The sequence below is a fragment of the Pseudopodoces humilis genome, chromosome 2, assembly GCF_049639895.1.
Source record: "Pseudopodoces humilis isolate 2021_Gansu_Grassland_sample_001 chromosome 2, ASM4963989v1, whole genome shotgun sequence".
Lineage (NCBI taxonomy): Eukaryota > Metazoa > Chordata > Aves > Passeriformes > Paridae > Pseudopodoces > Pseudopodoces humilis.
Window position 1 is genome coordinate 49,450,438 of NC_142201.1, and position 13,443 is coordinate 49,463,880.

The 13,443-nt window shown below is 41.2% G+C and overlaps 1 protein-coding gene across 12 annotated transcripts in view; it reads left to right on the forward strand.

Annotated features, from left to right (window-relative positions):
* The window catches only part of KLF12 (KLF transcription factor 12), a 235,901-nt gene that overhangs the window by 25,635 nt on the left and 196,823 nt on the right, over window positions 1-13,443 (forward strand). For 7 of the 12 annotated variants that reach the window (XM_088050984.1, XM_088050993.1, XM_014251758.2 and 4 more), the window contains exon 2: window positions 320-477. The exons of the other annotated variants lie outside the window; for them this stretch is intronic. The gene's annotated coding sequence lies outside the window, so the exon portion shown is untranslated. The remainder of the gene's footprint in view (window positions 1-319; window positions 478-13,443) is intronic. 12 annotated transcript variants of the gene reach the window in all.

The window sequence follows — 13,443 nt, forward strand, 5'->3', positions numbered from 1 at the left end:
TCCTCTTTATAGCTTCTACCATCATCAGCCTTCATTGTCCTTGAGTTTTTGGCAGCATTCTGTTTTGGAGCCGAATACCCCAGTTACTTCTCTGTAGACTGCAGGAGGATGTGCTGGTGGTGGTGGGAGTCCCTCACCATGCTGTCTGTTAGTAAACATTGTAAGAGATGTCAAGTGTTTCCTTAATTTTGACTTGAAGAATGAGCCTTAGATGTAAGTACTAAAGATCCTTCCACTACTGGTTCTTAACCTGTGTATTCATCCCTCTGTTTGTCCCCCAAGAAATTAAAATTCTATGTATTTTGTATATTTTCTCTAGGTTATTTTCTTCCAAGTGCCCAGTAGTTCTGTCACCTTGTGGACTGAGAGGGTGAAAGTTGAGGAGGCTGATGCAGAAAATGTTGAGTAACAAAACTCGAAGAGGGTGCAATAGTTTTGGTGTTTGATGTATCCCCACAACAAGGCCTGAGTAAAAAGGTAAAGTTTCTTGAAAACTTGATTTACGTAACATGCAAGGGATTGTCAGATCAGTCTGGCACTCAGGTGAACATGCATGTGTAAATTTTCTCATTAGCTGCTCTTTTCTTTCCTTTTACTCTGAATTCCTATCTTTCTGTTCCATGATTTAGTGGAGCTATTAAAAAAAAAAATCAAAACAAATTCCTTACTTTTTTCTTCTTTTTTTCCTCCTAATTTCTTCCCTACTTCTGATCTGCCTCTTTGCAAATCAGGTTTATTCCCTCACTCCCTTCACTCAACAGTAAGTATATTCTGTTTTAGCTGAGGAAGAGGCATGAAACTGTCTTCCTCTCTTCCTTCTGAAAAGTCTATTTGGCAAGTTAATGAATTTCCTTTATTCCCAGGAGCAGCTCATAAAGGGAGGGTTTCTTCTCCCAGTGGCAGTGAATGTGAGGTGATTGCCAGAGCATTGTTCTTCTAAATAGCTTATTTTTGTCTGTGGCAGGACCCTCCCCCCAAATATTTTTAGAGTACTGATTAAGTGATAATTTGTGTTTAGGCTTCCATGAAGTACTCGGTAAGATAATGCCGGTTGCCAGTGGGTTTGGTATTCTGAGTGGAGCATCAGCAAACTGGTTCCCTGAAGCTCAGATGAAAAATGTAACCCAAGTTTTCCCAGGAGGGTTCAGGGATCCCTTTGCCCATCCATTCCACTCTGCAGTGTTGTCAGTATTCAGCTGGGCTGTTTGAGGTGGCAAGGAGAAGACAGGTCACCATGGTGAAGTGGCTGTATCAGTACTCACAGTTGCTATGTAAGCAGAAGTGTCCAGCAGCAGGGCTGCCCTGGCACAGAGCTTTTGGATGACTGGAGTGCACAGCTGTAGAAGGAGCCAACAGCCTCTCTCAAGGCTGATGTTTCTGGACTTCTTCACACAGAGCACTGTGTCCTGCTCTTGAGAACGAGACCCACTGGATCCATTGACACCTCCCCCCATCTCCTTCAAGGCTGATGGACATGTTTTGTGTTCCTCAGAACACAGGGCAAGTTTGGTGTGTGGGCTTGGTCATTCTGGCCTGAATTGCTGCCTCTCTGAGGAACTTCCTCTCCTTTCCTGCGCTCCCACCCAGTGCAGCTGGGTTGTGCCCTGGCTGCTGCTTCTGCATCTCTTCCCTTCTGTGAAAGGCTTGTGAACCTTGCTGTTGACCTCTCTCCTTTGCTAGAAGGTTGATGCATCTCCAGCACAGTCACTTTGTCCTGGGAAGAAGTGTTGCTTGCTTTCCCTGGCCACTAGCTCAAGTAGTCACTGGCCCAGTTGAAGTGCCATTCTGGGATTGAATAATTTGTGCCAGTGAGCCCTTTCAGGGGCCTATGGGCCTGACAGCTGTGAAATGACTCCTTAGTGGACAGTTCCCAGCAACTTTCCAGTGTTCTTTTAGTAATGTTTTTAGGTGTTGTAAAAATTTTGCTTCACATTGGGCTTGCAGTGATCCTGTGCTGTGTGGCAGGAGACAACTGAGCAGTTCTATTGAGCTCTGGTCATCCTGACTGAGGAGCTCTTACCTGCAATAACCTGCCAGGTAATTGCTGTTGAAAGTTCTACCGATGCTGTTGGCCTGTCAGCTGGGATTAATTTCTTTTGAAGTACAAAACTCTCAGAAGTATTTACAGCAAAGGTGCAGTTTGTGAGAGTGTTCACAGAAGCCATCTAGCAGTTGTGCAAGCTAGCCCTAAAGCATTAGGGTAAATAATGGTTGTTTTGTTAAAAGTAGAAATATCTCCTTAGGAGCACCTACTTGGAAAGGGCACTTTCTAGTAGGGAGGAAGTGAAGACCTGTGCAGCCATGAGATAGGTGACCAGGACACCCTGTCTTGCTGCCATCATGATGACTTTCTGGCATGGGTGTCACAGCTGCTGTTAAAACCAGTTCCTTGTCCAGTTCCTTCCTATTTCATGGTTTTTCATAGTGAATTTTTCTCTTCAAACCACTCATATTTAATTTATTTCTGGACATAAATCAAGAGTTAAAATTTCAAGAAGCTTCTTGGTGATTTTGACTTTGAATGAGAATAGGCTCCAAGACCTAGCAGCTTTAGCAATGTTTCTGAAGCATTTAAAGTGGAGACATAATTTGGAAAATGACCTGGGTGATAGTGAAATAGCATAGATTTCTCACATATACTCAGTTCAAACATTTTTGCCTTACAAAACCTCCTGTAGTATTGGCACCCATGACTGCTGCCAGAGCACTGTGACCACCCCTGGGCTTGGGTTAATATCTTACATGGGCGACTCACATCTTTGGTAATCTGATCCTGAAAAGATGTGGCCAAAAAAAAAAAGTGTGTTGACCATGCTGCCTCACCTGTAAACACAAATTGAGGTTGCTCCTCTGCACCTTGAGGTGCACAAGGGAGATGCTGAAGTCTCCTGAAACACAGCTCTGCAAGCCTGGGTGGTTGGGGCAGATGCAGCTGTGGCAGCATTGCTCTTCAGACTCTGTCTGGAGGCAGGACTGTGAAGTTGTGATGCATCATAGGCACTTGCACTCTGCATCAGTTTGTGCACTGAAATGTAAAACATTGATTTTAAAATATAGCCCACTCATTTACAATCCTAGTGGAGCAAAGCTTACCACAAATGTCCTTATGGTGAACTTGCTGATAGGCATTTAAGAAAGTGTACTGAATTTAGATCATCTTCTGGATTATCTTGTACTGTTTAGCAGGCTGAACATCCATCTCCTCCCACTCCTGGTTACATCTGAGGTGTTCTGGGTCCTATCACTCGTGCGCACTTTTCATTACTCCAGTTTTGGTGTGCCCCTCTTTACATCTCTTTCTAGTCAGCCCCTCCAGAGTACCTTGAAGTTATGGCAGAATAGCAGAAGTGTGAAATTTGAGCTTGCTTGTCAGTTTTGGGGCTGTCCCCAGGTTTTCTGGACAGGAATGCTTTTGTTCTGAAGTGGTGCAAAGAACTAGATCAACAACACAGAGCATTTCTGCATTGCTTTGCTATAAACTTGCTTGTGTTTGAGAGGTTATCTCTGTAGTCAGAACTTTCAGGTTGTCTTAATTTTTGAACAAAAGATTAGTTTTTGGAGACCCAGATTACACTGGTGAAGTTTTCTTACTTGCCAGGAATAGGTAGATGTGTGAATTTTTCAGATTATGTGTTCAAAAGAGAAATATTTTCTTTTTTTTTCCCATGTAGTCAAAATGAAAGTGAAAATTCAGACTTGGGGAGCAGGAAATAATAAACTATCCTTTTCTACCCAGAACAGGACTGCTGCTTCTGCCAACTGGCCTCTCTGAAGGAGCCCAGTGAAGTTGTCAAGCCCATCTGTTTTCATCCACTGACACAGTGCACTAAGGCAGCTGGAAGTGCAGATACACAACAAGCTAGGGAGGGAAGGTGGGGTTTATTTTTCCTTGTTTTGCTCTTTGAGCAGCAGAATTTTTTCCTTGCTCACTGTCAGCATCACCTGCTGTCAATATTTTGGTAGATGGAGTCATCTAAAGGGGTTGGAAACTTCTCAGCTAGAAGTGTTGAAGGGACGCCTCAACATTTGTCATTTAAAGAAGTTGGTCTTGGCCTCTCATGCATTTGTTTCAAGGTCAAGGTGCTGTTACTGACTGGGTTGCTGGGGGTAGGTGAAGCAGTAACCATTAGGGGCTGCAGGCAGAATCCTTAATTTAAACAGCAGAATGGTAATTATTGTTATGAAGTAAAGGTCAGAAATGCTAAGGCTGCTATTAGCTGACTCAATCCTGGAAGAGATGATAAGAAAAGTGGTACTACCAGAAGTAGGACACACATAATTTATAATTTATCAGTGTATAAGAAAACACATTTAATGTCCTGCTGTGCAATAAATGTATCCGCTACAGGATCACCAGAGAGCGATAAGATGCTCTGCTTGTTCTTTTAATTCACCCTTTTTTCACCTAGTTAAAGAGAAGTTGCTTTTGTTCTTTATTGTCCAGTTAATCTAAGAGCTTTATTTCCTGTGCTTGTGTGTCCAGGGTTAGAAGAGTGAATGACAAATAGGAGCCTGCCTTGAGGATTACATATTTGCCACCACAGCGTATTTAAAGGTGTACCATGAAGTTCATATTGCAGGCAATTAGTGAAAACTGTTTCTTCTGAAACATGAAAATGTGATTAACTGAAGGCAGCCTGAAGGAGTGTGCTGGCAGCCTCTTGGCTGGCTTAGGGAGGAGGCAGGCTGTTTTGGAGGTAGGCACTGAAGTGCTATCTCACTGCGGTGTAGTTAATGGAACTAGACAGAGTTGTGGCATGACTGCGTTCAGGGGTCACGGCGGTGAGGGATGCCATGATTCAACCTGATGTAGCAAGGGAGCCTTGGCAGGAAGCCGCTGTGTTTATAAGAAGCGGAGTAACCACAACTGCCAGCGGCCTTGAAAGATTCCGCTGTGGCTTTCGCTATGAATAGCAGGCAAGGCTGCTGAAAGCTCGGGTTAAAGAAAAAAAAGTAGATACCAGCAGGAGACACCGTGTGGAGGAGACATGAGTTTTGTCTCCCAATAACAATAAAAATTTGTGGTTCTGCACCTGTCATGGTTGTTGTAAGACAGAAAAGGATTGAAGATCAAGTAACTCCAAAACACCAATTATGCTGATGTGTGGGAGGAGTGGGGAGAGAGGACAGCCACCATAGTTCTAGTTTGTTTCAGTAGATGTGGAAAAAGATGGGCTTCTTACATTCTGCTGCTTACTTTATTGGATTAAAAGACCTCTCCTATCAGTGGTTTTGTTCTGTTGCAGAAATCAGATGGGTTTGTTTTTATTTTAAAATGCATTCTGAAAATGATAGGCTGCATTAGCCCAACTGTAGAAATAATGTCTTAATAATTTGGCTGCCACACAGATACATCTCACTTGCAGCCTAACTTGGAATTTAGATCAAAACGGTTAAATAAACTCCAAGTTCTGCAGTAGTTTTTATTTTGTAAAAGGGATATGCTTTTCTGTCTTAAGGGAAGGGAAATCCCTGGAAGTTACACACCTCAGTTAAGGCTGACTCTATCCCAATGTGTTTTGCAGTGTAGGTAGATTATATTTATGCATAAAGCGTCAGATGTGAACTTCCTAGTCTGTGGCTGTGATAACAAACAAAGCATAAGAGCCAGGATTTTTGGCTGATGTGTTGTGAAACAAAGTGTCAGTCAGTTTTGCCTTCTCAACATTATTTATGTGAAAATCGTTTAAATTGCCAAAGATGAATTGAGAATTTTTGCCCAAGATTTTCCACTGCAAATCTGTTTCTCTACCATGAAGGAGGCGTGGATTTTGCTTTTAACCTGCTATATTATTCCACATAAGAGGTGGTATAAATCAACTTTCAAAAGAAGTTTTGTTTTCTTTGTTGGCTTTTCATTCTGCAGCCTATTCATCTCTTTACTCTTTCAAGTCTTGGTTATCTTTCTCTAGTGTGTTACTGTGAATGCTTAAAAGGATGCTGAGCCTTTGTGGTACCAGGTTCAGTCCTGACTTCTGTTTCTTCTGTGTAAGTACCGACTTGTATGAGATTCCTCGTATTTTGTAGCTCTGAGCTGGGCTTGTCTTGATCGTTATAGGGCTAGGTAACTGGTTGGCAAAACCAGTGCCTTGTGCTGCTTCTGCTGTGCGTGGGACATCTCTCCTGGCTTTGCTTGCCCCTCCCAGGGAGTCAGGTCAAGGGCAGCCTGCCCTTGCCACCCATTGCTAACCTGCCACAAGGTTATTTGTGATGAATTGCATAAGCACAGTGCGTGAAATCAGTGAAGGGAAGGGGTGGGTTGGGGGTGGGGGGAATGCAGGGAAGGTTGCTGCACATTTATAGTTTGGTTCCTAACTGTTGCATCTTGGCATTTTGCATCAGAGGGAAATTTGACAAAATATAGTTAGTTTTGAACTTCACTGGTGTTACCTGCTTCTTCAGGAGTCAGGAAAAAGAAAATTTGAGCTTGGTTTGGTCACTGTTGGGTTTGAATTACTAGTATGGCATGTGGGTTGGGTGTATGAGGAACCCTCCAGCTGGGAAAGGAGGAACAAAGAGATGGAATCTGGCTGGTCTACATCTCATTTTGTAACTGAGTAACTAGATTAGAGTCCTTTTACCTGGTACCTTGCTTTTGACCAGCATTCACAAATAACATGTAGTTATGGGTGGTCTAGATTCCTGATAGCTTGGTTAAATGTAGTGGTATTGTCATAAAACGTCTTGATGGGTTGCAGAGGTGATGACACCAGTCCCCTGTCTTTTGATGTCTTTGTAGAGAATGTGAAATTTCCTTATATAGCTTGTTTGCATGGCTTTTTGTTTGACTTACCATCAGTAAATCTCTGGAGAGCAGCATGTTGTAAGAACCTCTTCCTGTCTGATACCTCTGCTCTTTCTCATCCTCTGATGAGAAAAATTACTTGAACCAGAGTATTTGCCACATTGAGACTGTTATTAACAAGAGGCTTTCCATGGGAGCTTTGGACTTTGGACTTGATGAATTTTCCCAGATTGGTGTTTGCTGTAGAGCACAGTGCAAACCACTCATGCCTGGATGTCTTCTGAAGAGCAGGGATCATTGTGATTTGTGTGCTAAGAAATGCATTTTGCAGCTGGCTTGGGTTTTGCCTTTGGTTTCAGCAGTTCCTGGCTGCTTTCTTGTGTTAGTAAATTTACCAAATTCAGGAAGTGCCTAAAACTTTGTAGAGGGGTTTTTGGTTGTTGGGTGGTTTTGGTTTTTTTTTTGTTGTGTTTGTTTTTTGATTGTTTTGTTTTTGCTAGTTTTATTTGTTTAGTTTGTTTTTTTTTTGTTTGATTTTTTTTCCCTTTTGCTCCCCTGTGATACTGCTGGGTCAGAAAACTTCAGTATTGTAGAGCAATGTAAATACATAAGGAGGCAGTAATGGCCTTAAGTCTGTTACAACAAATTAGTCTTCTGATGTCTTCATGGAAGAACTGAAGTTCAGAGTGCTGTTTTGCATTGACTCCCAAACTTTCTGAAAGCCACAAGAGTCTTAGATTTTTTGACAATTTGCTTCCAGCCTTAAAGACTAGCTTTGAAAGGAATAGCAAGCATAAAATCTAACCACTTTAGGACCTGTCCAGTTGGATACATAAGCTCTGAGAAGACCAGTCTTCTCTGAAAATGCTGGCTGACAATGCAGTTTTATTTCATTTTTTAATGTTCTTGGTGTTTGGATTTTTTTCTGTGGACTCCAGAGCTGGCAAAGTTGAGACCATAGGGTTTGCAGCAGCCTGAAAAAGCCCTGTGAGGGAGTCAGGGATGCATTGGAGATTGGACACTGTTTCTCTTCCATGCCCCTGTCTGTCCCCAGCACAAGGGTTTTGGTGGAGCACTTCATCTGGTGAAAGAAGCCTGGGTTTACTTTCATGTTGCTGTGATGCAAGTGAAGGGATGTGTAACTGAATGCAAAGACCTGAGGGTGTTTGGGTCTGGGAAAATGAGAAAGCAGCAGGCCCAGAGGACTGATCAGTCTAAGAGATGGGAGAGTGCACATGGGTGTGGGGAAAGGTGGTGGGGAGGCACAACACATGGTGTGGGGGTCTTGCACCCTGTCACATCTCTAGACATTGTTCTCCAGTGGGAAAGAAGGGGTTCACAGTCCCTGTGTGCTGCTGGCCTGACTGGAGCAAGTGATAGCTGCCTGTGAGAGCATGAGCCAGTGGTCTTCAGTAGCAGACATCCTCAAGAGGGGATTTTTCCCTCCTAAGTGAAATTTGTCAGGTTCTGTGATAAACTTCAGATTTTGGCTGCTCCCACCTACCTGTCCAGAGCTTTCCGTTTAGGTATTTAGCTTCAAAAGACATTGAAGAACTATTTGGGTTGGGCCTCAGAGATCTGGAATTTAAAAATGGGTTGGTAGACCAAGATTTGATTTTTGGAAGTTCATAGTGACTTCTCTTAGTTTCGCTGAAGTCTAAGGGTAGAAATGTGCTATGTCTTAACAGCCTGTACGTGAATGAGAAAGATACAGTACATTTGCCAAATCAAAGAGCAGGTGGTCTGATGACAGAAAAGCCAGTAAGGGAAGCCCTGGGAAGTAAGCATAGTGATTCAAGAGACTTTCCCAGCACAGATGTTTAAGTAAAACATGAAGGGTTTTTTTACGGGGTAGGAGAGGTAGAAGGGAAGATCTTTGAAGATGTTTTGGTGGTGATGGTGCAAGTCATGATTGAGAAGAACTAATTCAGTTGTGGACATGGTTACATTTTTGCCTCTTCTGTCCTTCAGAATTGGGCAGAAAGCTGTAATCTTTGTCTTTTCCAAACCAAATTCTGCTTTCCAGGCACAGCATACGTGTGGGAACTTGAATGCTGAATGGTAGGAGCTTCCTGCTGAAGTGACTGCAAGAGAGTTAGGGTTGCAATGCTTGTGTGACTCCAGGGTTCTCCAGGGTTAGAGTGCCCAATTTAACACCTTGTAATTAATTTGCATTACCCACTTTCCTTTTTGAGTATTTTCTGTTCTGAAGAGAGGGACATTAAACTTCATATTGGTTGCTGTCTGTAAATACCTCCTTGTGTCTGGGTCTGTGATGTGGTAACCAGTTAACAGTTGTGTTACTTTAAAATTGCCTGCAGTGCCTGAAAGATGAAATAAAGCCTAAGTGACATTCTCAGATGTTGCCTGGTACTTGTCAAATACATTGCAGTTTTGTCTTCCTCTTTGGGGCTGTTTCTTGTTTGAATGTGGTGGGGTTACGTCAAGAAACTTAGGTACTTTTTTTGTCCATTTATGATCTCGGAGTGGGATACTCAACCAGTAATTGCCTTTAATTATTAAGGAAAGAAAAAAGGAAACTGCTTTTATGGTGAGAGGCAATTGAAATGAAAAGAGTATGTTTGGGGTCTCTATCTTATGACACTTAGAAAACACTGAAAACCTTAATCTTCCCCAATATAATCCTTTTTTCTAGTCATTTAGAAAATTGAAGATGCACATAGTGTGTGTTGATTTTTATACATCTTGGATAAAGTGAGTTGTAGCTTATGTTTTCCCCTTTTTGACTTTTCTCAGTTCCTTGCTACAGACTATCTATTTCCTTAATGATGCTTAGACTCATCTAGATCTTGCTGCTCTATTCGTCTTCCCTGAGGCCGTTACCAAATCATCCATGTTCTCATGACTAAGGATAAACAAATGTGCAGATGCATGTGAGGGACAAAAAGAAGGATGAAAAAACTCCAGATCCCCGAAACACTGCAGTGCATGTGTGTCTCTTCCCAGGAGAGGTTTGATAGACTGAGCCTAAGATGACATGTATTAATTATGTTTCTTTGCATAATTTTAGAAGATGCTCAGACACTGTAGAGCAAAGGACCTGAATTCATTCTATTTGTTTAAATATACTTAATATACTTAAATATAATACTTAATATATAAGTATATATATATACAAGTACTTAATATATTTAAATATTCTCATACCTTTTACATTTTGCTTTCTTTATCTCAAGTCAGCGGACTTGAGATTGTTCTATAACTGCTTGATCTTTTTTTCCTGCCTGAGGCAAATATTTTAAATGTACTAACAATGCATGAAACCCTTTTTGAAACTAACATTTTTTTACTTATTTAGAATTACTCATACACCAAAAAAAAAAAATACCAGAATGTTGTAAGAGCAGGTTTACTCTTAGTACATTGATCTCTGCAGTTGTGAAACCCCTTACATGATAATCATCTAAAATTTCTGTGACAAAGGTTTGGCTTCTTAATGCCAAAGCATTTCCTGGATTTGGTTTTTACCTAGTATTTGTCAAGACAGTGGCATTTGTTTTGATTTCAAAGCAGCTCATTTTTCAGCCGGAAGAAGTCTGAAGCTGTATTTTTGATTCCAGACAAGAAGATAGAAGGCTAGCAATTCATTCTTCCTTCTGTGGCAAACTTCCTATAGAAAGCTGCTGAACTGCTCGACTCTTCTGCACTTCACTGTGTGCTTCAGTAATTTGAAATGTTAATGCTCTGGAAATTATTACTTTGGTAATTTAACTAAATTTGGAGATCATTGCATGAAGGTGATCTCATGCAGAGTTGATATCTTCATTATATAAATATACAATTTATATAAATGATATATATTTAATGCCTTACATTTAAAGATAAATATCTTAGCAATAAATGGCATTATCTAAAAGAGAAGGGGTTTTAATCTTTAAAATTCAAAATTATTCTTTTGAGAGCAGCTTACCATTTGCTCTTGATATGTTTTTTGTTTTGGCTTTCAGAATTCTACATAGGTTAGTTGTGATTCTTTTTCTCAGCCGTTACTGGGTGACATGATAAATACTTCAGGACTGGGAGGTGATGAGTAAGAACTGGAAAATAAGGGAGGGTAGTTTAAAGAAGCAGTGGGAGCCAAGCAGAGTAAAGGGAACCATAAAATACCCAACAAATACTGATCTAGTAATATTAAAGAAACATATATCTTAAGTCATGAAACATGACTTCTTCTTAAAAGAGATTTAAGGTGGTTGCAGGACCTTGACATTACCAGATTTAGACTTGTTTTTCCTACCTATGTGCTGGAGGCCATGTCTACATGAGCAGGTGATGTGCAGCAGCAGATGGAGGAGAGGGGAGCAGTTGTTATTGCAGGCCCTTACTACCTTTTTGGGATTTGTAGTACATTTTTGTGCCTCTGGAGAGGGGTTTCTGGTTTAGCTTTCCCCAGAAGCAGCCTGGTTTAAGTGCACTATGTTTCTCCTGGGAACCAGGGTAAGCTGATAGTCCAGACCAGTGTGCTGGAACAGAGGTGGTCTCTGTTGGAAGCTATCTCCAGAAATGGGCACATCTGCAGGGGAAGTTCAGCTCTTCTCTCTCTTGAGTGTGTTTGAAACTTAGGGTCACTAAACTAATTAGGAGGGCTTGGTATTTAGAGCTTACATGTAGTGAAGCTTCTACTGCTTGAAGATGGGTGAAAAATTGCTCATTTTGCAGCAGAGTTTATCATCTTGTCATGTAACTCTTGTTCTCACTTGTTTTGATGAAAGATTTCTTCCATACTAAATTTTCTGAAGTTTAGAGCAGACCCAAATTTGCTCAAGAATGCTTCTTCCCCTTCTCAGAAAGGTATGAGGTCTCACTTGATTTAATCTGAACTTGGTTTGTGGAAGGTTCTCTTTATCTGGCATCCTTATTTGGCCTGGATATTCCCAGGGGCACACGAATGAATCATTTGTCTCTGCACAGGGTGAGACACTTCAGTTTTTTAATGAACAGTACTGTGGCAGAACTTGTGCTTTGGTTTTTTTCCTTGGGAATTGCTGCTGCATAGATCAACCAAGTAAGAACATACAAAAGCAATTTGCCCCTTGCCTTCCTGTGTACTGGAGGATGTCCCTGGGGGTCACAGTGCAACATGCCATGTGCATGCTGTCCATTTAGGATTTAACCTTATAGAGGACCATTCTCCCACGTCCCCTCACTTGGGGTCTCTGTCCCTTTTGGTACTTGGAGAGTCAGTTAATTTAGTTCTTCCGTATTCCCGTATCTCCTACAAGCAGGATGTGTTGCCTTATAGTAAATAGATAATTGGAGCTCTAGATGTGTTTTATAATTTGTGTATCTTGCTTAATGTGTCATAATCATTTGGACTTTCCTGCCCATCTGATAAATGAGCTGTAGAATTTATATAATTATTGGCTTACACCATAATTTGTGTTTTATTTGTGCTTTGGACCAAAGGGCAAGGGAAAGGCAATAACAGTCATGAAGGGTTTAAAGTAATTTGACTTAAGTCAAACCCCCAAGAAGTTAATTCTCAGAGAATATTGGGATAGGAATGTATTTGAGAATTTCAAATACATGGACTTGCAGCATGGCTAATTACCTTAAGTTTCTTTAAAAATACCTTGAAATTCAGTTATCTGTTACATACAAATTACTGGGTTTTTTTATGCTACATGCAGGTTTTTGTAGAAAAAAGATTGGTTGTCCAAGCAGATTAATGCCTCTCACATCTGCAAGTCTTAGATCAGGTCAAAAGTGAAACAAGCCATACGTGTTCAGAGCGGACACATGCATACATCACAAACGCTGGCCTGGTTTGAGAGTTAAAAGCTCCTTTTTGTCTGTAGGAAGGATTCATGCTAAAATCCAAGTGTTTCATAAGCATTACAGATTTAGCCTCAATTATTACTGTCTTATTGGAAAATTTCAGTCAAACTTTTTTTCCTTTTTTAATTAAAATTAAATGTATGCTACAATTTTGAAGTCACATAGCCACAGGATTTGAAGGACTTGCATTGTCTGGCATTTTTCCAGCTAGTCCAGCTGTCTTCAGAGAAACTGAGTAGGTTGGCAAAGTGTGGTGCGAGCTCCTTTGTTAAATGCATCAGAGAGTGAGAGAAACAGGCAGTAGCAGTGGTGAGGGCTTTATTGTATGGGTACTTCGTCTTTTCATCTTGATCTCCTAAAATTCTCTCTTCTTCCGAGGCCTTTCTCTTTTTTATGCCAGGTTTCCTGATGATGTTCAGACATGGTAAGCCTGGAGTTACTACTCTGCTGTCTTCTCAGGAGCTTTTCGGGGAGCAGCATGAGGTTCTGTTATATTTTTTTCTGGAGTCTGTGCTGCCCTGAGGTATCCTACAAAAATGAGTGACACAGGCTTTGTCCTGAGAGTCTCCAGCTACAGGAATGACATCTGAGCATCCTGGAAGGCAGGAGCAGCATTCTCATCTTTCAGTCGTAATGTGTGAGGGATAAGATTTCTGAGACTTGTTAAGACCACTGGTGAGTGTGGGACTGGGGCTCTCAGGTGCTTATTTGACATGGCTTATTTGGAAGTATGGGTGAACAAATACAAAGATTAAAGCAAGCAGTGAGCTGCAGGTGTGGACACTTCAGCAAAAACAGCCGAGAAAAATCAATTTTTCACAAATTAAAGAGGAGGGAAAAAATCAATAGGGAAAGGACTGTTATTTTCAATTTAAAGCCAGAGGAGTTAGGGTTTGATG